This window comes from Psittacula echo, assembly GCF_963264785.1.
Source record: "Psittacula echo genome assembly, chromosome: 1".
In the NCBI taxonomy this organism is placed as follows: domain Eukaryota; kingdom Metazoa; phylum Chordata; class Aves; order Psittaciformes; family Psittacidae; genus Psittacula; species Psittacula echo.
Genome location: NC_137735.1, coordinates 7,671,687 through 7,694,778, shown reverse-complemented (window position 1 = coordinate 7,694,778; position 23,092 = coordinate 7,671,687).

Below are 23,092 nucleotides of genomic sequence, written 5' to 3'. Positions count from 1 at the left end.
ACAAAACCAAAAAACCCCAAACAACTAATTTTGTCCTCAGAAGGTTTGCCACTGGTGTTTTTAATGGTCAAATGCACCAGCAGACTTGGCATATCTAGAAATCAAGAACCATAGAATCATAGAAGAGCAACAAGACCTCCTCTGGTCACAAATACATATTTGATTTGTGTACAAGCCCAGCCTGTAAAGCAGCCCCAGACAGAGGTAAGGGCTGCAGCTGTGGTGCACACTGGCTTCTTACCAGCACAACCATGCAAAGCCAGGAGGTTGCAGAAGCTCTCACTGATCTCTCCCATGGGATTTGTGTGGCTGCCAGCTCAGACAGAAGCAGTTATAAAGAAGGGCTATTTCTTCAGAGAGGAAGGTGCTTGTTTCATTAATAAACCTGCTGTCTTCTTGACAACTAAAACTATTAGCTAGTGGAGGGCAGAAGGCAAAGCCTTATGTGACAGCATCCATAATAGCCTTTTCAGAGTGTTTGTGGCAACACCACTTTTTACATCATCCTGTTTTGTTCCAGCACCAAACACACACTTTATACACACTTAGAAGAGACACGATTGCATCCTTCCTACAGGACTTCCAATCTTCTAGCTACAAAAGGGAAGATGAGGGAACCTGCCTGGGTCCTAGCAGCCTCCATGATGCTAGCTGGTTGTAAATCTGGGACATGCAACTCCTAGGCTGCATTTGAGGCAGGACTGGGATGCCCTAGGGTACCTCAGCTGTCCAAGAAGTCTGACCGTGTGGAGAAGGTGCACATAACAGACTGAATTAATGCATATGGTTCTGTTTCCCTCTGGTGGCTGCAATCAGTGGCTATGGAAATCTCTTCCAGAGCCCTCTCCAAGATCTTCTTTAGCTTATGTGACAGAGATCCAAGTCACAAACATGGTATCTGTACACATTAAGTGGATTTCATTAAATGGGCATATCTCCAAAAGGCGCTAAAGCATGGGCCTCTAAGCAATAATCACATCAAAAGTCAGCTTCTTAAGAATATATTGCTGCTCAAGAGCCATTTCTTAGAAAAGGAACAGAAAGAGAGGGGTGTCTTGAAACAGAGCTGGCCAAGCCTCCACTGCCCTGCACAGCATCCTTGGGATAACGTAGCAATGCCCTTTGCAGTGCTGTGCACAGGAGACCTAATGACAAGTAAATCAGAGAGAGAATAACAAGTTTCACTAAAGTTGGCCCCAGACAATCTTATTATTACCCCCAATAAGAGTTTATCCTTTAGCTCTCAACTCTATTATCAAGCAAGAATTCTCTTGCTGCCTTACTTGTAATAGCATTGTCCTCCTCTCAGATAACAAGAAGAGACTTACCCCATCCTCCTACCTGCCAAATCTTCCACCAATCTCAAGTGAGAGGATTAAAACTGCTACTGGGTAAGGTTGCAGTTGCTCTGTGCCTGCTCACTTTTTAAAAAGCCGTCTTATCTATGCTCAAAGAAGTAAAGGCTCTTTCCTTGATGTGTCACTTTGTTATCGTGTACGGGCTCTTTCGCCATCGTGCTTTTGAGGCAGATTGATTCAATCTGCAGATAGTGATGTCCCACTCCCTGGAGGAGCTAAAAGCCCCTCAACTCCAAATGTTCCAACAGAATGTCTTTTTCTTTTATCATTATATGGGCTTACACAGGGGGGGACGTTGTTTAGTGCTTTTCTTTTGAAAACAGAGCTGGGGAGGGCTTATATTTCCTCAGTTTTCAGGGAAAATCTGTTGACTGTTGGGCCTATTATTTTCCTTTCTCTGAAGCACACTCCGCTTCAGAGGATTAAAACCTGCTTGTTCATGTGGCTTGCCATTAATAAGACTCCCACCTATGTACATGTTGCTCCCCAGGAAGACAGAGGCACATGCTCTCCCCTTCGGTTGAGTTTGTTTGAGTAGAATTGGACTCAATCCCAAATCCTTGGGAAGTTTTCAGACCAGTCCCACAGGCTGCATTGCTCCTCTCTTTTAGGACAATCAGGCATTAACAGTCTAAGCATTCTTGTCATCAAGTGCTCAGTGTTTTCTGTTTCCTAAATTGCTGTCAATGATATTCCATAGCAATGAACACAAAAACACAACTGTCCCTTGCAGGAATTTTCTCTACCGGTATGTGATAGCTATCTTTCTTCTCATTGAGCATCACCTTATTCTTATTCTCATCATCTCATTACCTAATTCTCATCTCTCTTATTCAGAATATCCGAGCATATTTCCCCTCTATGATATATCTTTTTGCCTGATCTCATTAATTTCTTCTCCATTATAAGTGACCTAATTTTTCATATATAAAAGGTATACCAGATCCCAAATAAATTCCATGAACATTTTTTTACTTCTTATTGCACTTTAAAACTTTGTTAAGGATAACTAGAACGCAACAGTATATACATATATCATGTATATACTACCATATATATACCCCTATTATACACAAAATTAAAATCAACTGCTGCATCTGTTGAAAGCAAAAGGCTGAGAAGGAATGCACCACCTTGGTTAATTAGCTTTCCACATTACTTAGTGCTCTTCTAGGGAAGAGTTCTGGTATAATGAGAAGCCATGTCTGAAACTGCTGTAGTAACCTTCCTTCTGGACTAGCTGAGGACCCAATATCTCACAGAATAAAGACATTTTGAGCAGGTCTCCAGAAATTCAGCATGAACACAATGCAAACAACAGTCATAGCTGGGGTATCTCTGTAAGCAGATCTCCAACTAAAGGGCCAGGTCAGCTCTACAAGCACGCAAGGGTTTTATCTCACTAACTAGTATGTCATACAAAAATACAATAGTCATATTTATAATAGTGAGATTCCTCAAAGGAATATAAAGCCAGTGGTCCTCAAGTTCATTTAAAAGTCAGTGGAAACTGAGGACCTGCCTTCCTGCAGGTCCTCTTTGAAAACTCTATCCAGAAACATTGAAGACAGACCCCCCCGGTCTCAAAGGAGGTTGAACTGTCCCTGTCCTCAGCACTGCACAGACATCCAGAATAAATAAATGAATGAATGTTCTTGTACTTTATAATCTAAACCATCAAGAAAGGAAAAATATAGCAGAAATCATACACAGACACATGCATAATCAGTTAGAGTTCAACTGATACAAACCAGATTACTATCCAAGCTAGAAATCGAACCTCAGTTCCCAGTATCTCAACAGGAAAAACACAAACCTGGAGCTCTGTCCCTTTCATTTCCCCCAGTGAGAACACAAAGCCAATGTTTTTAAACATTAATATTAAAAGAAATATGAACATATTGGTAAAAAACATGAGCTTCAAACAGCAAAGATAAAACCACACACACAAACTTCTAAAAGAAACACTGCTAATGTTAACTGTCGTTGAAGTAGTGACCTAGCAACCAGCCACTTGCCTCTTCTCTTTGCAAGGCTTATGTGGGTCCCAGTGGAGCTTCCATTTAAATAGGGGAGGGATTTCATCTCTGAACAACAAGGCTAGTGTCAGATGTAGCTGACACACAAGGGGTAAAGGTTATAATTTCATGAGGCATGAATGTTTTTTTAATTTCAACCAATTAAATTAAACTCTCAGTCTGAGACCCATAGTGCATGGTCCCTGAAATGACCGTTTACCATACACATCAGTTACTCAAGAGGTTTCCTTGCCTGTGTTATTTCTTCAGTCCAATGACTAGATGAAAGGAAATCACTGAAGCATGAGCTCTATAACAATATAAAATAAAATCAGAGATGAAGGTTTCCTAGAGATATTTTTTAATGCTGTTACATTGCTCAGTTAATTTCCAAGCTACCTGCTCAAACCCATGTTTTCTGTTGAGTCCCGTTAGACTATAAGAAAAGAATTTATTATGTAGATTTGTAATTGGTTCTTTGTAGGGGAAATTACGCAGTTTACAGAACCTGAGGTTAAGGGAAAGGCCTACCTTGCAGCTTGCATGTGGATTCTTCTCAGCTATAGCTGCAGAATCAATGCTTACGTCTTTTGCAGCATAAATAAAATGGCTGAATAGAAAATTTGCAACATTTCTGAGATTCACAAGAAGTTTGGGAGCCAAGTTCCCCCTCCTGCCTGCCACTCCAAGGATTTCAAAAGTCACATAGAGTTTCAGGGCTCCAACAGTAAAGCTTAAAGACACCTCTCCAATTGCTCTGTCAGCTGCGGATCCTGGTTTCATGAACACATGTCTACAAGGAGACATTTCCATTTTTGCAGCTTTCCCATGAGGCTCTACCCATTTATTACTAACGGCAAATATTAATGCAAAGTTATTGACCCAAATCACAAGATATTTGGATTGCGCTTTTCCATGCATTTGAACACCAAAAACCTTCTGACTCATGGGCAGGACCAATTTCTTACCAGCAAAGAGCAGGAGGAAAAATAAAGCAAGTAATTCCATGCAGCAACATTTTCATCTAGACAAGTTCACCCCATTTCTTATAATTGTATCCCTAAAATATATGGGAAAACTACAACCCAGAAACCCACTGTATGCCAGGCGCTTTCAGCACCACTCAACAAAGAGGTAGGTAACACTTGGACAGAGAAGAGTCTCAACGGCACACAGTGGCTCAATAAACAAGAAACCAGAGAATATTCCTGTTTCTCCTGCAACATTATTGCATGGTCCTGAGCATGCCATTCTGATTTATCATTTTACAGACAGAGAAGTTGATGTGATAACTTTATTTTGAACTTTAAAGTCATTAAAGAGATACTTGTGTTAATAGTACTAATGTGAGTGCTGAAAGAACAACGTCTTGTTTCCAGTGAAGAGCCCACTATAGTAAATGGATATTAGCCAGTGGTACGGATAGAGGTTTCGCTGATCCTACATACTCACTTCTATAGAAATCATTTGAAACACTGACCATACAGAAGATGTCCAAGCCAATTCTAAAGCTGAAGTTTCATTTTATGTCTCCTCATTTTCAAGAGAAAGATCACCTTTATTAGCTTACCAAGAAACTAAAATTTAGGGAGGTCTGAGATATGAAAACTACTGATAATAAGAAAGTCCCAGGACCTCCGAAAAAAATTCTTATGAATTACCCATTGATCACATTATTATTTTTCCCTCAGCTTTTATCCTGAGGTTAGCCTTACAAGGCTCTGTGCAATAAAGTGCTAGGAGATGCATAAATGTACAGTAAATCACAGGTTCTGGCCTCTTCCAGAACTGCATGAGGGAGATTTTGGTCTTTGACTTAACAATCACAAACGAGTTTTCTTGGAATAATAGGGAATCTTTCCTGTTGGAAACAGTGTAAATATGGAAGCAAAATTCTATGGAAATTTGCAATCAACAATATGCAGTTTAAAAGCAAATAATGTTTCAATAAACTATATTTTGGTTTCATTTGAACAGTAAGCAGCAGATTTTGGGATTCTACTGAGGAGTCCCTGTTAGGCTTTACATATAGAAAGACAACCAGAGAGCAAATATATCTTTTCTCAACCCAAAAATAGCTGCATAAATTCAATCCCACTTTAATTTCCCCTTCTCAAAGTGTTCACATTTCAGCAAAGAGGATTACAGAAGAAAAATACTGGCAATAGCAGGTAATGGAATATAAAAACTTTCACCTCTGGGTCATCAATTAAAATCCAGTCCCAATTGGTAGTGACTAAACAACATTACCCTCTGATAGCCGTTCAATTGCATATTTGAAATGGAGTTTCAGCTCTCCAAGCACAGCAAAAGCGCTGCTGGGGCTCACACAAGCTGGCCTATGCACTGGTGATTTTCAGAAAAGGCCCCAGAGAACTGAGACCATGTGGAGAACAGAGATCACGCTGGGGTTCAATGGCTTGGTCTTAAACCCCTTTCACAGCTCCCCTCCTCACAAACTGTCATTAATTATCTTGCTATGTACTGTTCTTCCCAGCCCTAATGTATGCAGCCTTCTGCCTTGGCCTCCCTTAGGAGATCTGCAAGGACTGGGCTAAATTCAGAGTGCATAAATCAGATGCTGGCATGAGAATTTCTCTTTCTTGCTTCTTTGATGCATCTTAGACTGAACTGGAGATTTTGGGACTGAAGTTGCTTTAGTCCTCTCTGTGGCTCCTCAGTTTTACACAAGAGCCATCCTGGTATCTTGGTACAGCCTAGAGGTTCTCCCTGTAGAGTATTCAAGATAGCATTGAGGCAGTGGTGATTGCTGTTGGTCTCATAGTACTTACTTGCAAGTGAAGACCTGGTCAGGTGAGCTGCTGGTTCCGGATAGGTAGACACACTAGCTTCCAGATATGGGACAGCAGGCAGATGGGATCTTGCAGAACATCTGCAGTGTTTTCAGGTGCTTCATTTGAGGTGTTTGTAACCACCAGTTCAGCTCAGCCACTACATGAAGGCTCCTCAGTGTTTCAGGGCAAAGCCAGCTTCAACCAGCACCAAGCTCACAAGGATGGGATAATGTTTAAATCTAATTTCGTAAATGTGGAGAACAGCTAAAAATGGGGCTTATAACATAAATGCTCCTGTCTCTAAAATTCTCCTTGCAGGCAATCAGTGTGCCCAGCCAGAGGGGAAGGATAGGAAAGAGTCTAACTTACACCAATGTAGATTCCCCTTAGATTCCCCTCTTTAACTTGCCTGACCTCTTTTAAAAGGGTTACATCACACACAGACCTCAGCTATTACCCCCTGAACGCTATTTTCCTTGCTCTGGAAACCTCACAGAAATAATCCAATGACAAACCATGTTTTGTAAGCCACCCACGAGCAGGACTGGGCCACTTACAAGTTCCTGCCAAGAGTGAACAGGGAAGTCATATCCCTCTAGTCTATATTATTTCTTATAATAGATTTGCAATCTGGGAAGGAGCCAGAGATCCTAAACAAAGATAAGGAGTAAAGAGGTGGACAAGACATTAAAAAAATAAAATCCATATCAGGGCAATAATGGTCATAAAGCAATAAAGTGGATGTATTATAGTTCCTGGACTTTTAATTTGTGACTAATTTGTTGCACAATGAGGTTGCAATTTTCTAATTGTGATTGCCATTTTAATTTTACTCATGGCTGTGCAACTAACAATGTATAGTCTAGTAATTAAAATTAATTGTACCTTCACCTGCATATTTCTATTAGGCTGTTAAATTCAGTCCGTAGGCTCAATGATTTTGTTCTCTGAGAGATGCTGAATTCATTTCAATGAGCCCAATTATGTTACACTCTGTAATTCCTGTATGAAAAACAAGCATTTTACTTTGATATGAAGAGTTGCTACAATCCCAGTTTTAAAACTGCACATTCAACAGCAGAATATTGGCTGACAGGAGATACATGTAAGGGGGCTTTTTCCTTATAGAAATAGCTTGCTGGTGGGATACCTCTTACAAAACTAGCAATTACAGCCCCAGGAATAAATCCAATGGAAACTCAACTAGATAGTCACCATTCAATTAATTTCATGAACAATTAACAGATGTCTCCCTAACCACACACACACGGTTTAGATTCAATCAGAATTTTATGACAAGCTGTACCATGCATATTTGAAGCAATGGGGACACAGTGACAGAATAGACTGTTTCAATGCACAGGCAACACTATGAAAACCCATATATATGAAGACACAAGACCGTTTGCAGTCATGCCCCAAATGTCCAGAACCCATACCACTTTGAAGCTTGTGTAAGAATTACACAGAAAAGTGCATTGTTAATTTTACACAGTAGTCATAATTCCTGCAAATGAAGGGATAATATCAAAATATGCTGTAGTGAGTTTATCATCAGTGACCTATTTAATAGATAACAACAGCAGCAATCCCACTTAACCTTTGCAGTGTTGTATAGATTTACCATTGGGGCATGAAGAAAGACATCTGACATCTTCTTTGAACCTTCAAACTTGAGATTACAAAATCAAAACCTTCCAAATACCAAAGACAAAAGGCACTGATCACCAGAGCTGCTATCGGCTACTACTATTTGTCACTCTGTAGTGCTAGACTGTGACCATCCAGACCATGGCCATACTGTCACAGACTCAGGCATACTTGCCATCAAAGAAACTCCCAGATAGAGAGTTTGAAATCTAATTGTAGGAAGACATCTATTCTGTGAACAACGGAGCAATGAAAACAAATCCCAACTAGCATAAAATAGTCTATTTTTAACATCGGTGGCACAGAGTAATGCCACATAAGTCTGTGCAGGTTAATTTAACCCTTTTATTATGGCTATCCTGGCTCTCAAGCAACAGAAAACTACTTGGGAGAGATATGCTCTAAGATGTTCCAGATAAACCTCTGGTCATCAATCATATCTGAATCCAACAGATTCAGGATGTTGAAGTCTGGTTTTATGTAGTATGAACTTCAGGGTCAAGGCTCTAAGAAGGTAAAACAGAGGGTAGCAGAAATAAATCCACTGTTATCTTAATGTTATCATCTGGAAGCCAAGATGGAGCAATTATATTGCAACCAGAAGGTCTGCAGCAGTCAGAAGAGAAACTTAAACTACGAAGTTGCTACTAAGCTCTATATAGGAACAATCAGTGGAGGATGTAGATATCTGACTTCCCTAATAGTGAGCATCAGTATTTAAAGGCAAACAACCTTGACATTTTGGCCCTTTTTGGTTATTTTTAATTGAATAAAAATCTGCATTTATCAAGTTCCAGCACAAAGCATGTTTACAGAAAAGTTGTCAGAGAAACTTTACTCCATCATAATATGACAAAATCAAAGTGAGAGGATGTCAACTTTCACTCTGTTTTGTACATCGCTAAGTAATAGCGACATGAAACAATTGAAGTCATATTATTTGAGTAAATGCTTCCTGAAAGTTGCCTTAACAAGAAAGTTATGTGAACCAGAACTAAAGCAGAGATAATTTATTAAGTAAATAAGAAATCACTTTGTTACTGTGGAATTAAACTGAAAATAATTGGGATCAAGAAGCAGTAATACCCATAAAAAATTCATGCAGGCAAACAATATTATATAGATCGAGCAGATTTAAAGTAAGGAAATACTGAACTCAAAATCCAGAGTTAAAGTGAGCACTGCTCTCACACTCTTTTCGTGGCTAATTCAGCAAAGAACAATATCCTTTTACCTCTTCTACCCTGCCTAGCCAGTACACAGCTCCACCGTCTCCCTGCTTACCCACCCAGAATTTGTACGACCCTCACACCCTTGTATCACTCGCTATAACCGAAGTAGAAAGTTCATTGTCTTAAGGAAGATCATTTCGTAGTCAGTGGGGCTCTGCTGCTGGCACACTGATTGTGCCATTTCCTTCTCTGCTCCTACTTTTAAAATAGAGCTGATGGCACTGTCTTGCCATGCACAAAGGTAAAGCTGCTGAGGAATCCAAACAGTATGGAAGCAAGGGTCCTAGAGAAATCTGCTGAAAATAAACCACATTTCAGCGTTTTCATTTTCTTCATAAAGCTAGATTACAGACACAGGAAAGAACTAAACTACCAGCTACAGATACCCTGGTGAAACAGGGGAGAAGGAATAGGGAAGAATAGTAGTTACATATTTAGGGAGACTGTTTGAGGAGGGGAGGAGGGTGCTACCTGAGAAGGTGCCTGCTTTGCCAGCCCAGCTCACAGGCTCAGAGAGAAGCTGCCTGAAGGGCACAAAAAACCCCTGCAGCTAAGTAAAACAAACAGGCAGAAAATATTTGACTATTTAAAACTAAAGAAAAAATCATCCTTGAGAAAAGGAAGAATTTAAATTGATCCTAGTCTGGCATGTTTTCCTCTTAGCCCTATGATAATGTGGTATGGCTTTGGCTGAACGTGTAAAAATCATGTGTTAAATCATATGCAATTCACTCTAACCTAAAGCATTGCTCCTCCATCCCTCTGGCATGAAAACAGTTTACTGTGAACTGAATTGCAACTAATCCCTTTGAAATTATTTTTTACTATATACCCTTTATTACTATTTTCCCATATAAACCACTGTTAAATAACAACAGGACCTTTTCATAACACTCAAAATAATTGGCTATTTTAGATGATATTATCAAGACAGTTTAATGTGGCTTGGGTGAGTGACTGTTATTCATGCAGTTCACTATTAGCCCCTTGACCTGGATCATTGCTGGAGCAAGTTTTATGAGCTTAATTGCATTTCCCCCCCTCTTCCTGTGTAAATTAGTCTGTACAAATAGAATTTCCTAGTTATTGTGCATCATCTTCTTCACAGACATCTTCTTCAGTTAGGAAAGTCTATTCAAAAAACAGACCAAACTCCAGCTGTATTTGCTAAACTATATGAAGCTGGAAAATAAACCGGTCAAAGCATACCAGCTACTGTCATTTTACTAAATGAAGAAAAAAGGAGAAAAAAAAGGACTTATGTTGATTAAGACATTATACATGGCCAGACAAGTTAAAAAAATCCATGACAGATGATGGAAACCGAGAGCTTCTACAGTATTGGAAATTACAAAGCTTTCTATGGGGGTCTATATTTGTTATAAAATGGGTTGTTATCTTCAATCTAAAAGCCACCTTGATAAAGTATCTTTTGACACTTTTATTGCTCCTTTAAATGAAATATTCCCTGTATCTTCAAGAATCAGCTTGAGTGGAATTGACTCGGTAGCTCAGCTTTAGAAAGACAGGGGAAACATTTTCTAATTTAAAAGAAATTTGAGAAAATAGTTCCATTCCCCTCTCTATTATCTCTCCATTCTGGAGCTTAGGTTTCTGAAACATCAACATGCACAGTTTGCTTTACAATCTTTCTGCAGAAATTAGCTGACACCCATCAATGTAGATAACAGAAAGCTGTGGCATTAACACTTGAGAGTGCATTAATCTTTCCCAAATTAAAATCTGCACCACAGCATTTAAGATTGAGGCCACCATGGTTCAGTGCTGTTTGACCGCCAATTTTGATAAAAGTGTTTTAAGAGAGGTGAGACTTAGATAAATTGCCCATGGTTACACAACAGCAGCGAGGGTAAGTGCTTAGTCTATTGGCTGCCATCATAGTGGGGTGTCACGGGTGTTTGCATGTTTACATAAAGTACAAAACAGAAGGAAAAGCAATACATTACACTATATTTCTTGGAGGGTGAGATCAATATTATATTTCATTGGTGGGAGACAAATATACTTTCATATTTGTGTATCTGAAGATAAAGGCACCTTTGGTTGTAAAACAAATGAATATTCTTCCCCAGTTCCCTAGCTAGTCATTTTATCTGGAGTTTAAATGCAATCTGCCTGTGCTGAACGGTTCAGTTAAGCTTTAGAAATAACACCCACATGTAGTTCTTGATCAAGGTCTGTTATGAAAAAAGATTTCCATTTGCCACATAGTAAGTAAAGAATTTGCCACAAGGTGCATTTTGCATTTGTCTGAGTCCTGCTGGCCTTAAGGGTGGTGCACAGAATGAACTGGGGTCTAAAATTTAGCCTGTCTCTAAGTCGAATCACTGCTAGTACATAGGACATGACTCTTCTCTGTTGACCCTGTTGCAAAGGTTTTGAAATTCATAGTCTTGTGTTTTCAGGAAAACATCCTGCTAGTCAAAAAAATCAGAGATCTTTGATATAAAACCACTGTGGCCCCAGTGTTTTGCAGCTGTCTGTTGCACATCACGAGAATGTCCAGGACTTTTAGTCAAAATTCATTTCCTGGGGAGTTTCTGGGTTTTTCAGGTGGTCCCAATATCTCAAGTTCTTATCGCATTCATACTCAGTTTGAAAAACTTTCTCAGCCCAACAGTTCAAATACCTCCGTAACAATGTAAATTACTAATAGAACTATGAACATATTTCATTTCCTGAGCCCTGAAAACTGTACCCTAAGACTTGATTCTTTCCCTGCAATAATTAGGGCAATATCTTCCCTTCTTTGTCTTATAGTACTTACAGTCTTATAGGTATAGTGAGGTCAAAGCATTTAGAAATTAAAGAAATTAAAGAAATAATCTGATCCAAGTTACTCACCTAGCAATGAAATACACAGTAAAACATAATCAGTCTGCTATTTTAGTTCCCTTCAAAATTTGCAGAAAAATTAAAGACATGAATTTAATTCTGTTATTATATAACCATCACATTACAGTAGGCAGAAAAGCAATCACCCTTATCTGGTACTATACCAATGAAGATCCATACACATCTAAATTGGAGGGAAGGGGAAAGGAATAAGCATGTTTCTCCTTTACTAGGAGAAAGTGGATCCATTTTTTAGGCAAGAAATCAGTGCCTGAGGCAAACATTGTAAAGAGTATTTTGCTTCTTCATAGTTTCCCACATATTTCTCTTCTCCAGGAACTCCAGAAATAGCAGGGACAGTGGCCTGGGCAGAACAGGAGAGTCCTGCCAAGAGGTTGTCACAGGGGAATGAGAAACAGATTCCATTGTTGGTCTTTACTAGTGACAGAGAGCTGACGTCTATGGTCAAGGATGTGACTCAAAGCCCAAGGACCAAGTCCCTCATGTCAGATAATTTCTGACTTGGCACGGCCAGATCATTTCACTATCTCAGCATTAAGCCCTCTCCCCTATGAAACTGATAGCACTACTTGCCAAATCTGTAAGATTACAAAAAATCTATGAAGCATTTTGTGATATCCCAGTGGAAAACAATATGAAACCGTAAGACAGATGAAAACTGTCTGAAATAAGCTTTTCTAGGATAAACTAAAGATTAGCTGAATCATCAAGAATAAAGGCCATATCATCAGAGCTTTGGAAAGGTTTTGCTTTCAATTGAAACCCTCCTGTACCAGTTTGCATGTTGAACCACCAAATTTTGTATTCAAACTCTTTCTTCACCATTTCTACTGTGTACTTTATTATACCATATGTGAGCAGGCAAATCAAACAAGAGTAAGAGTATAAAAGAATTTAAAAGCCACGTAATCAAGCAGAGATCAGACACTCATGCCATCAATCATGAAGGACTTCAGCAAGTCTACATACTACAAGTAGGGTAGATATAATAAAACTTCTACAAAAGATGTCTTGGCTCCTAAATTTCACAAAGGCATTAAAAAAAAATCAAAGAAAAAGAGGTGTACGTAAAAATTAATAAAAACCACAAGGTAACCATGAAAGAATTACAATCAGTTCTACACAAAACCTCAGCAGCATCCAGAAATTATACATACACTGTTACGTGTTCCCAGATGATGACCAATGTTCCATATTTGTGTTGTTCATCGGTTCCCACGTGGCCAAAATAAATACAGTGTAATGTGGCACAAAAGCCAATTCCCAGCATATTACAGGCAGACCAAAAGACACCTCCTGAGCAACTTCAAGGTCCTGCTTCAGGGAACATGGTGGAAGGTTGCACTGCACTGATGTTAGGGAGGCTCACATCTAAATAACCTTCTGGCAAGCCCAGACCAGCACAGAAGAAACTACTCCTGGTTCACTACATTTCAATAAAGGACTGACCTTTTCAACTCCACTTTATCTTCTAGGTACTCCACAAGTTCAATCCTTGGGTTACTAGGAAGTCACCTAAAATCTGTGGATGAAGGCAGTGGCCAGGAACTCTGCTCTTCTGTTCCTGGAAGAACATGAAAAGCATGTTCTTTCTTTTGTTGCTTCAACAACGTGTTGTATTGAAACATGCTGTGTCAAACAAGGTGACACAGAAGATAAAACCCTCTCCAAAATTAATGAAGGGCAGCAGAACAAAATCCTACAGGAGCTATGAACCTGTACAAAATTCACCACCACCTGCTTCAGGAGCCAATAGTACTTCTTTGGCCCTACTTGAAATTAAAAACAACCTGATTATTTGGAAAGCAAAATCAAAGAGGCTGCATTGCACATGGCTTCAGAATGAGATGGGGACATGAAAGCAAATAAATCCTTTGGGATGGAATTGACCACGTTATATTGGGCATTACTGGAAGTTACTATGGTATTAAAGGAAAATAATGAAAAAAGAATTATAAAAAAAAAATTAAGTAAAAGAAAAAGGGAAAAAGAAAAAAGTGAAAATGTGAATATTTATCTTTCAGTTATAACATAGCCAGACATATGATGTCCGAGGACAGCTTCGGCTTTTCTGTATTTCTTGGGGCTCTTTTTCACTTGAAAACCAAACTAAATTTAACTGAAAGGAACATATATTGCTTTCTATCTCTAGGGATCTTGTGAGAGCTCAGAAGGGCCGCTAAAGCCAAGTGGTGATAATAGGTCTCCTAGAAATAGTTTGGTTCAATTTGGAGATTTGATTCACAATACAAAAAGCACACAGTAAAGCAGATGCTATCAGCCTGTGTTGATTAGACTGGCCAATGTGATATCAATTATTATATTTTTGATTTGAAGCCCACCTGCTGATCGGACTAATCTGTGCTATTAGGAACCCACGCTTGAATAATTAGACCAACTAGATTGAACATTAAACTGAACTATCTCTCTTAAGGAGTGGAGAATAAGCCAGAGGATACCAATCATTGCCTTGGGCACAGAGAGGCAGCAGGACACTCCACCAAATCACACAGGCAAGAATCCTGCAGAATGGAAACGTGGCTGATATAAGTATTCATCTGAATAGGCTGTGGTAATAAGAATACTTGTTAACAGCTGTAATTGTAATTTGTTATTTCATTAGAAGCCCCAGCGCATTCTCTGTTATACCTATGAGATTCCTCATCTGCAAGACAAAGCTCTGGTTGGGTTCTCACAAGGGGTGTGGGACTGATGCAATTTGCATCTCCAGATAGATTCCCAGGAGGAAAACATAGACATCATACAGGTCACTCCTGCAACACCTCAATTATGTGGTGCTGCTGGGAACGTACTGGGGCAGACACAATGAAATAACAAGGAATCAGGTATGCTTACATGTCCAAATAAGAAATTACAGTTATGGACAAGAAACCGCAGCCTGAGAGGTGCTTCTGCGCACCCCGTAGCAAAACACGAGTAAGGACTTCAGCTCTGTTGTTCATATAGTTGCAGTCTGCAGCCACCTAGAAATGTGGAGTGACCAGAGACACTGTAAATTGTCTTCATACCATTAATTTACCATTTAATCATAATTCACAAAACAACAAATGTGAACTTGAAGTCAAATAAAGACTTGCAATCCCCTCTTGAATGGGAGGACACTGTTCCCTCTGAGCAGCCAGGGATCCCTATGTGAACATGAGGCTGAATTTTAGCTCAATCTAGTTATAAACAATGGTATTCACTGCAGTGGTATAAAAGCAACCTGCATGTTCCTGATGCATGAAGGGTTGGGATGCAGTTGTTAAAACCAAGCAGCAGCTAGGCTTTAAAGATTTGCAATTGTACAAAAAGCACTGATAACGAACAGTTGATTTCTCTTATTATGTAAAATGTGGATGCTCTTGTCTTGGCCAAAGTGGCAAAAACATAAGATTTCCTGCTACTTACAGGTCGTTTGGCTGAAAAATACAGTCCCTTTGCAGTTTGGTTTATTGGAAAATAGATAACAAATATAGGACATGTAGATGGAGTCAAAAACATTGCTGTGCTTTACAGCCCATTTGCACAATAACTCTCTAGCTGGCAATGCAGAATAAAGACATTCCCAGATAAAAACCATAGAGTTTAGTGTAAAGTAGCAAAGCCCTGCTGATTTCATGAGAGCTATGTGGGTTTATAGAGGCTGAGGATTCTGTCCCTTGCTGGTGAGTTTTGAAGCTCCTATAAACAGCTAAGAAAACTCAATATAAGTGCCTTCTGCATGCAAATCTTATGCCCCACAAAAATGTTACAGCCATTCCAAATCAGGTTCACATATTACACGTGAAATTCATGGCAGAAACTTCTTGGAGATGTGTGTAGAGAGGCAGCTGTGCAGAAGATGAATGGATATTGGGACATCCAACAGACAATATCAGACAGAGAAAGGCGTCTAAAAAAAGTCTTCTGTGGCAAAGATTGATCAAATTAATCAAGAAATTTGAAATTGGTGCACTTAGAGAAGATCATTCCAAGCTTCTAAGTCAGCAATTTTCATTACTCAGCCCCCACAAGAAATGCATAGAATTCCAGTAAAACACATTATACATAACTGTGTGTGCTTGTGAGGCTGGCAGTGAAGACCTTACCTCTCATCAGAGGAAGAAAGATAACCCCATGATTGGCAATGCCTGGCTAGTGTGTTTACCATGTCAAAAAAAACCCCGAGGCTGGATACAGTCAAAATAGAAGCAAGAAGACACAAACAAAATGGTAAAGAAAAAGTCTTTTGGGAGAGCAAGCCATTACATGTAGCAAAAGTATTTACCACCACTAACTACATAGTAGGTACCCCATAGGCTCTACAAGCATTTTACTTAATGTAGGAGAATCAGAAAAGCAAATTTTCAGAATGTTGCTAATTCCACACCGGGTACAGAAGGGAGGAAGACACCAAACACACTCAAGACAAAAAAGGAGTTTTGATTCATGAAAGTTTATCTTTGCTAGTAAAGAGAATAAACGGACATCAAAGTAAAGATGTCATTAGCAGTAAGACACAGCACTTTGTCACTAGTGGAATGATGTAGCAGGGATCCTTTTGTTGGCTTCTTGATGATAATATGATTCCCTCCCTGCCCAGTAAAAGCTGTAAATTGAAATATTTGTAAAACATCACCTTGAGTAGTAGGAATGTTTTTGAAAGAATTGGTTCGAGATGAGATTTCCTTTCATACTGGTGCCTGCAATCAGCTTTCATGATTACTTGCATAAAGAATTACCAGATATCATGAAGCAGGACTTGAAAATCTAAGGAGCCAAAGTCACTTTCTTTGCACCACTAAAACAGTGACACTTCTGGAGAATAGTATTTCTTACCCATTTGTATACGAGCACATATTTACATCACACTGAGAGGGACTGCTACCCATGAAATGGGTGGCATAGCTTAAGGACAACCACATTTATAACAATCTTCAGGTTTCATCATCTACACCATGTTCCACTAATCTGTGGCTGGGATTCAAACTGTCTTAGTATCAGTCTATGCACTGTCTTCCTATCTGCACTGGCTCAGAACCATTACAAATAACAATATCTTGGTAAATTGCAGACTTTCAATTTGAGCATAAAATTAATAGGAAAATTCTATTAACTTGGTGGACTTCAAAAAGCAGTTGTTTCTAGGAAAGATCTTGAACTCCATACAAGGAACTTCTATGAGAACAGACTGGAAATACTCAGCAATACAGATCAATTTACAAAAAATAGCATCAGTGTACTTCAAAACCTGCCATAATTTCAGAAAGCAATTTCTACCTACAATTCTCCACGTGCAGAATACAGGAAAGCACGATATTGTAGAAAATACATTGGATCTATAATTTCGGGATGACCCGTGAGTACAGGAGGTGGATGGTCACCATCCCTAACTCATATTGCTGGAGCCTTTAAGTGACAGGGGTTTTCTGTGTCTGTCTGAATGTGTTGTGGGGCTGATCAACAGACAGCGACAGTGTGATTCACCCCTTTTCATCAAATGGTCTTTGAAAGCAGCCCCCAACAGAAGTATGTTATTATGCTCAAGCTGGGTGTGCATTTAGAATTAAGGTAGCAAAGTTGAGCAATCAAAACAGCAGTGCTCAAATTTGGCTATGGAAACACAATACAGGATCCTGTATTTTCTCCTACTTTCTGTAAGAGGGAATTGAATTAAAATAAGCCTCTTTTCTGGCATTTTTCTGCTTTTGCAAGTGCATTTTCTTGTTTGTGCATGTAGCTAAAAATTACTTAATTCAACATTTAAATGCAAACGTAGAGTTCTCAATCAAACCCCAGCATCTCCAGCCTTTTTTAAACCCTGGCTGGCAGCACCTGCAAGTTGTGTCATGTGTTTTGGCTTGACACTAAGGGAAAACACACGTGCAGCTCTAACAGGACAAACCCAGTGCATTGTGCACTACTTTACATGTTTGCTGCCATGGCATGTCACCCTCAAGCGCGACCATCTTGTGTTCCATGGTAATTGCAACAAGGTTTTGCAAATCAATTAAAATCCACATTGTCTCCTCACTGTACACAAACAGCACAGAAATGCCGTGTCTTTTATTTTCCCCGGTGATTCAGCCCTTCAAGTTACATTTTTGTCATCCTTTACCTTTACCTCAACGTTCACATTGTCGCTGTCAAGCCAGGAAACAGCAGTGACAGCTGCATCTTGAATAGCCATCTTTCACTCTCAAATAATCTAGTTTGCAATGGGTATCTTTACCTACTATTCTTCTATTTTCCATCTCATGAGCTGCCATGAAATTGACATTTAAAACTAATTGTACGGTAAAATCCCGCGGATTCCAGAAACTGTGTCTGAGATTTGTGGCAAGGCAGTAGGACCAGATTCTCCCCTGTATTAGTTTTCTGTCTGCTACATAACTGTGAATGAGTGCTAAAGGGGATTATTAGGCCCCAGTGGTGAGATAGAGTGCATATAACTAATCTGCATTGCTTATCTCAAGCAGACAGTGGTCTGTCAGGACCTGTCTACATGCCCTCCATGCTTGTTCCTTGCCTTTATTGTCTTGCTGCTGCTGTTGCTGCTGGTGGCTCTCCTCTGCTGTTATAAACAACCAATTACTGTCCCAAACAGATGTCTGTGGCTATGATCAAATAATTCAGTTGGAGTGAAGAGGCCTTAAACAGGTCAATTCCATTCAGTTAGACATGGTATCTGAACGAAGGCGAAAGGAGGCACTGCAGGGTGACCTGAACTTGTGAGTTATTGAGAGTAGGTAAACTTAGGACAGCGGATAATGAATCAGCTTTCACCAGTTAACACTGTAAAAACACATAAAATGAAAACTGGAGAATTACTTAAAGATCGTTTTTGCCACTGAAAATGGAATGGATGAGTTAACAGAAAAGTGAATTTCTTTATAAAGTATGACATTTCATTTTATGTTTTCAAATTAATAAAAGTCACATGCTTCCCTGCAGTTAGTCATTGGTTTATAAAGCTAAAAAGCTATATATAGAAACAGCAGAGGAATGGGTAAGTTGGGTAAGATATTTTGGGATATTTTTAATTAATTGTAGTACTGATGAACCATAATCTCCAGCAAGAAAATTTGACACATGTGCCTTTGACAAAGTATAATTTCCATTAAAATATTGTGCTAACTTCAGGGTTTATAGCTTGCTTGTTCAATAAATTTGCATTTAGCTATTGTCTTCCTCAGTCTGCAGGGGAAACAACGCGTATCGGGCAGATGCTCAGACATCAGAGCAATTAATGTAGCTTTCAGAAAGAAAAAACAAAAAGAGAACAGCTTTAACTCTCTTGTGCCTATGCAAGCACCGACCACCCTATATGTGACCATAAAATTGCACAGTGGTTCGATGTGTAGTTATGTTAAGCTATAACCATAACCAAAAGCCATGACCAAGAAGGTGAACCAGAGAATCCTTTTATTCTCTCCTCCTGATTCAAAAGTGCTTTCAACAGCAAGATTTTCTATTCCACAACACTGTCATACAGCCTCCCAAGCATAATGACCTGATCCGCTGTAAATTCACTGGGGATAGGGCCCTATCCATGAATTTCCACAGAAGCAAGCAAAATTCCTTTGCAAAACTCAGTTAATATCATTCAGGTTATGGCTAGCTAAGATACCTAAATGTTCATATGTCCAGGTAAGAATTAGCCCATAAAAGAGGGTTGTATATACTGAAGAAATCAAACAGCTTCACTCAACTTCCCAGAAATTTCTCAGACACACTCATAACTAGGAGAGAGTCTCTGCTCAAAAGATAAGTACTAAGTAAGGGAAAGGTTTTCAGAAAAGCAGAAACTGAAGCAGAATCTGTTAGATGCCCTTTCACCTGAGCTGAGGACAAACCTGGGTGAACAAGAAAAGAATGAGGGGGTAAATCCAGAATATATGAAACAAAAGAGACTGGCATATTTTGTATGCAAATAGAATAGACAGACACAGACATAGAGATGAAAAGATAGGGAAACAGGCGATAAGAGAAGGAATGAAATGAGGACAAAATGCAAACAGGTCTTTGGGACTGATGAAGAGGCGCTGGAGAAACATTACCAGGCTGACCTCCACATTGGGGGCTGAGTCAGGGACACTAAAGAAATCATTTCATGGATCTTACTAAGAACTTAATACAGGTTACCAATGGGGAGCTAAGCCACAGATGAAAGGAATAACTTTACCTGAAGTCACTCTCAAATTTATGATTGATTCTTTGCTGATTTCAATCTACCTGGAGCACAGCTTTTAGCTCCAGGTATGTGGAAAGAGAGACCACACCTAGAAACTTTATGACATATGTGATCCCAATACAAATTTCAAAAACAGAACAACTGAGTAAATACCAGGGCTGTTAGCCTACCTTGTGCTGTATGCTGGTGCTGCGACTCAGCTAGCATTTATCAACTGCCTGAAAAAGTTTGTATAGAAAAGCATACTCAGATATAGCCATACAAACAGCCAACATCCCCACTCACACTCCCAGTTTTAATAGATTATGGTCATAGAATCATAGAATAGTTAGGGTTGGAAAGGACCTCAAGATCATCTAGTTCCAACCCCCCTGCCATGGGCAGGGACACCTCACACTAAACCATGGCACCCAAGGCCTCATCCAACCTGGTCTTGAACACCGCCAAGGATGGAGCACTCACAACTTCCCTGGGCAACCCATTCCAGTGCCTCACCACCCTCTCAGTAAAGAATTTCTTCCTTAGATCCAATCTAAACTTCCCCTGTTTAAGTTTTAAGCCATTACCCCTTGTCTTATCACTATAGTCCCTAATGAAGAGTCCCTCCCCAGAATCCCTATAGCCCACCTTCAGATACTGGATATTTACAGTTTCACATACTGTCAACACATCCTGCATTTTGTACTTGCTTAGCTCTGCACTATACATTGAAAACTTAATCTTTCCTTAGAAATCACTTTCTTCCATACTACTAATTGAAGCTACTTCTCCATCTCCAATTGCAGCTAATTTTGATTTCTCATTAGAGGATACCTTCTTCGCAGTATCTGCAGTCCAAAATAACGTCATCATCCATCCTTCCTCCATATTATCACACTGCAAATAAGGTTAATTCTACTTTTCTTCTTATACACACACTTCCCATATTGACAACTTCTGAGGTGCTGGTTGATCATGGAAATGGAATATATCACGAAATAGAACAGAAGAGAAATAGCATGAATCATGGCCAGAACATGGAAAACATGAAGATGTTGTTGCTCCATCCTTGGCGGTGTTCAAGGCCAGGTTGGATGAGGCTTTGGATGACATGGTTTAGTGTGAAGTGTCCCTGCCCATGGCAGGGGGGTTTGAACTAGATGATCTTAAGGTCCTTTCCAACCCTAACTATTCTATGATTCTATGTTCCTAGTCTACGTTGTTGCTGGAAAAATTGGAAGCATGAAACATGCAGTCTTCAAGCCTGGGATGCAATTAAAGACCTAAAACACAATTTTAAAAACCACCTTAGTTTTTGTTGTTGTTATTAGCTGTTTATCATCCTTCTAAATCCATCTGTGCTACTTCCCACCCTCACTATCCACAGTGGCTCTTACCAGTCAGGAACAGACCATGTCAGTTAAATTCAGTCAAAAAATGAGCATGGTGAAGAAAATTTAGTGGAGTAGACACATTCTGCTTTGGATAATTAGTCAAACAGTGAACTGATACACTGACAAATACGTAAAATATTACTAAGATATTTTGAGTCAACTGTTTGAGCCCATCTTGTAAACGCAAGCCCCTGGGAAAGCTCCTGTACCTGGAGAGTTTTTCAACATCCCTGGGGCAATGCTGCAGCTCTGAGCTCAGAAACATAGCCTCTGTAGCATTCTGGCCAAATCTACACCCTCTTTGGATATATAAGGAAGCACCATCAGCAGAAGAACGTATTTAGACAAGGAACTGACCTGCAACACATGCACAGTGTTGTGCTGCATTAACCTTAGCAGCAGAAACCTTGCCTGAAATGCTTAGGATCTCTCTTAGACACACAAGTAGTCAGTGAGCCACAGATTTGGTGGTCCAGAGGATGACTCACAGTTAAAACCACATGTGACATCTTCTGAAGTTCAAAAAGCTTCAAATGAAGCAGAGCAAGAGCCAGGAAATCCGTTCCTAGTGCCATGATTTAAAGGAAAATAAAGAAAACCCGTAAGTGTGAAGTTAGTTGCTGAGCTGGAGCACAGACATTGACTCAAGTTCTGCCATGCCTTTTGCACAGAAGACTGCAAATGATGATGACAGCTAAACTGCTTGTCCCTGGGCTCTCTTTAAAGTCCTCCTGCAGAGTCCTCAACAAGCATAAGGCTCCCACAGATCACAGTTAAATTACTACTTAATTTCAATGACGTGCAGCTCCATTATTTTCTCCATACCAATAACAACATGCACCTACACATTGTCTGGCCAAGGTGTTTGAAAGACCAATTCTGTCTCAAACAACTGTTTCCAGATTTGCTCACCTCTATGTTAAAACACTGACTTTTATACAACCTTTCCCTGCATGCACCCATCTGCTGAATTGCTCTTGGGTCACTCAAGCACAGTTTTACAAGATCAATGCCAACAAGAATATGGGCTAATCTTTCTTTAAGTCACAAGTGAGATCTGAGACACAGTTCACATAAAGCACTGTAATTTGGCTGCTCGGGCACTTCTAGCCAAAAGCACCAAACATTCATTAAAAAGTATTTAAGAAAGAGAATACCCATGGGGAAATACTAAATTCTCATGATGCAACACAAACCAAGCCACAGAGCAGAGACCAATTCAGAGGTGCAAGCTCCAAAAACCTCAAAAATAGCAAATAGCATAAACAGAACAAACTGATTTCTGCTCTCACCAAGACCACTATAAACCTGGCTTGAGGTTAGCCTAGAACAAGTAGGAAAAGATCCCAGGCAAGTAACACTTGCTCATCCCTGGACAGTTTCCAGTTTAACACCCAAGAAATGTATTTTCAACTCAGATACTATTGTAACACTCATTTTACCAATAAATATGGTTTAGCTGCTGTTTATACTAAGTACCTAATTAACTTTAGCTTCAGTCCAAAGGAGGTAGAAACCATTTAATGTGCATTTAGCAGTGATAAAAATAAATCTGTAAATGAACAGATGTGGCCCCTGATTTGGATGGGATATTTCTAAAATATTAAACAATC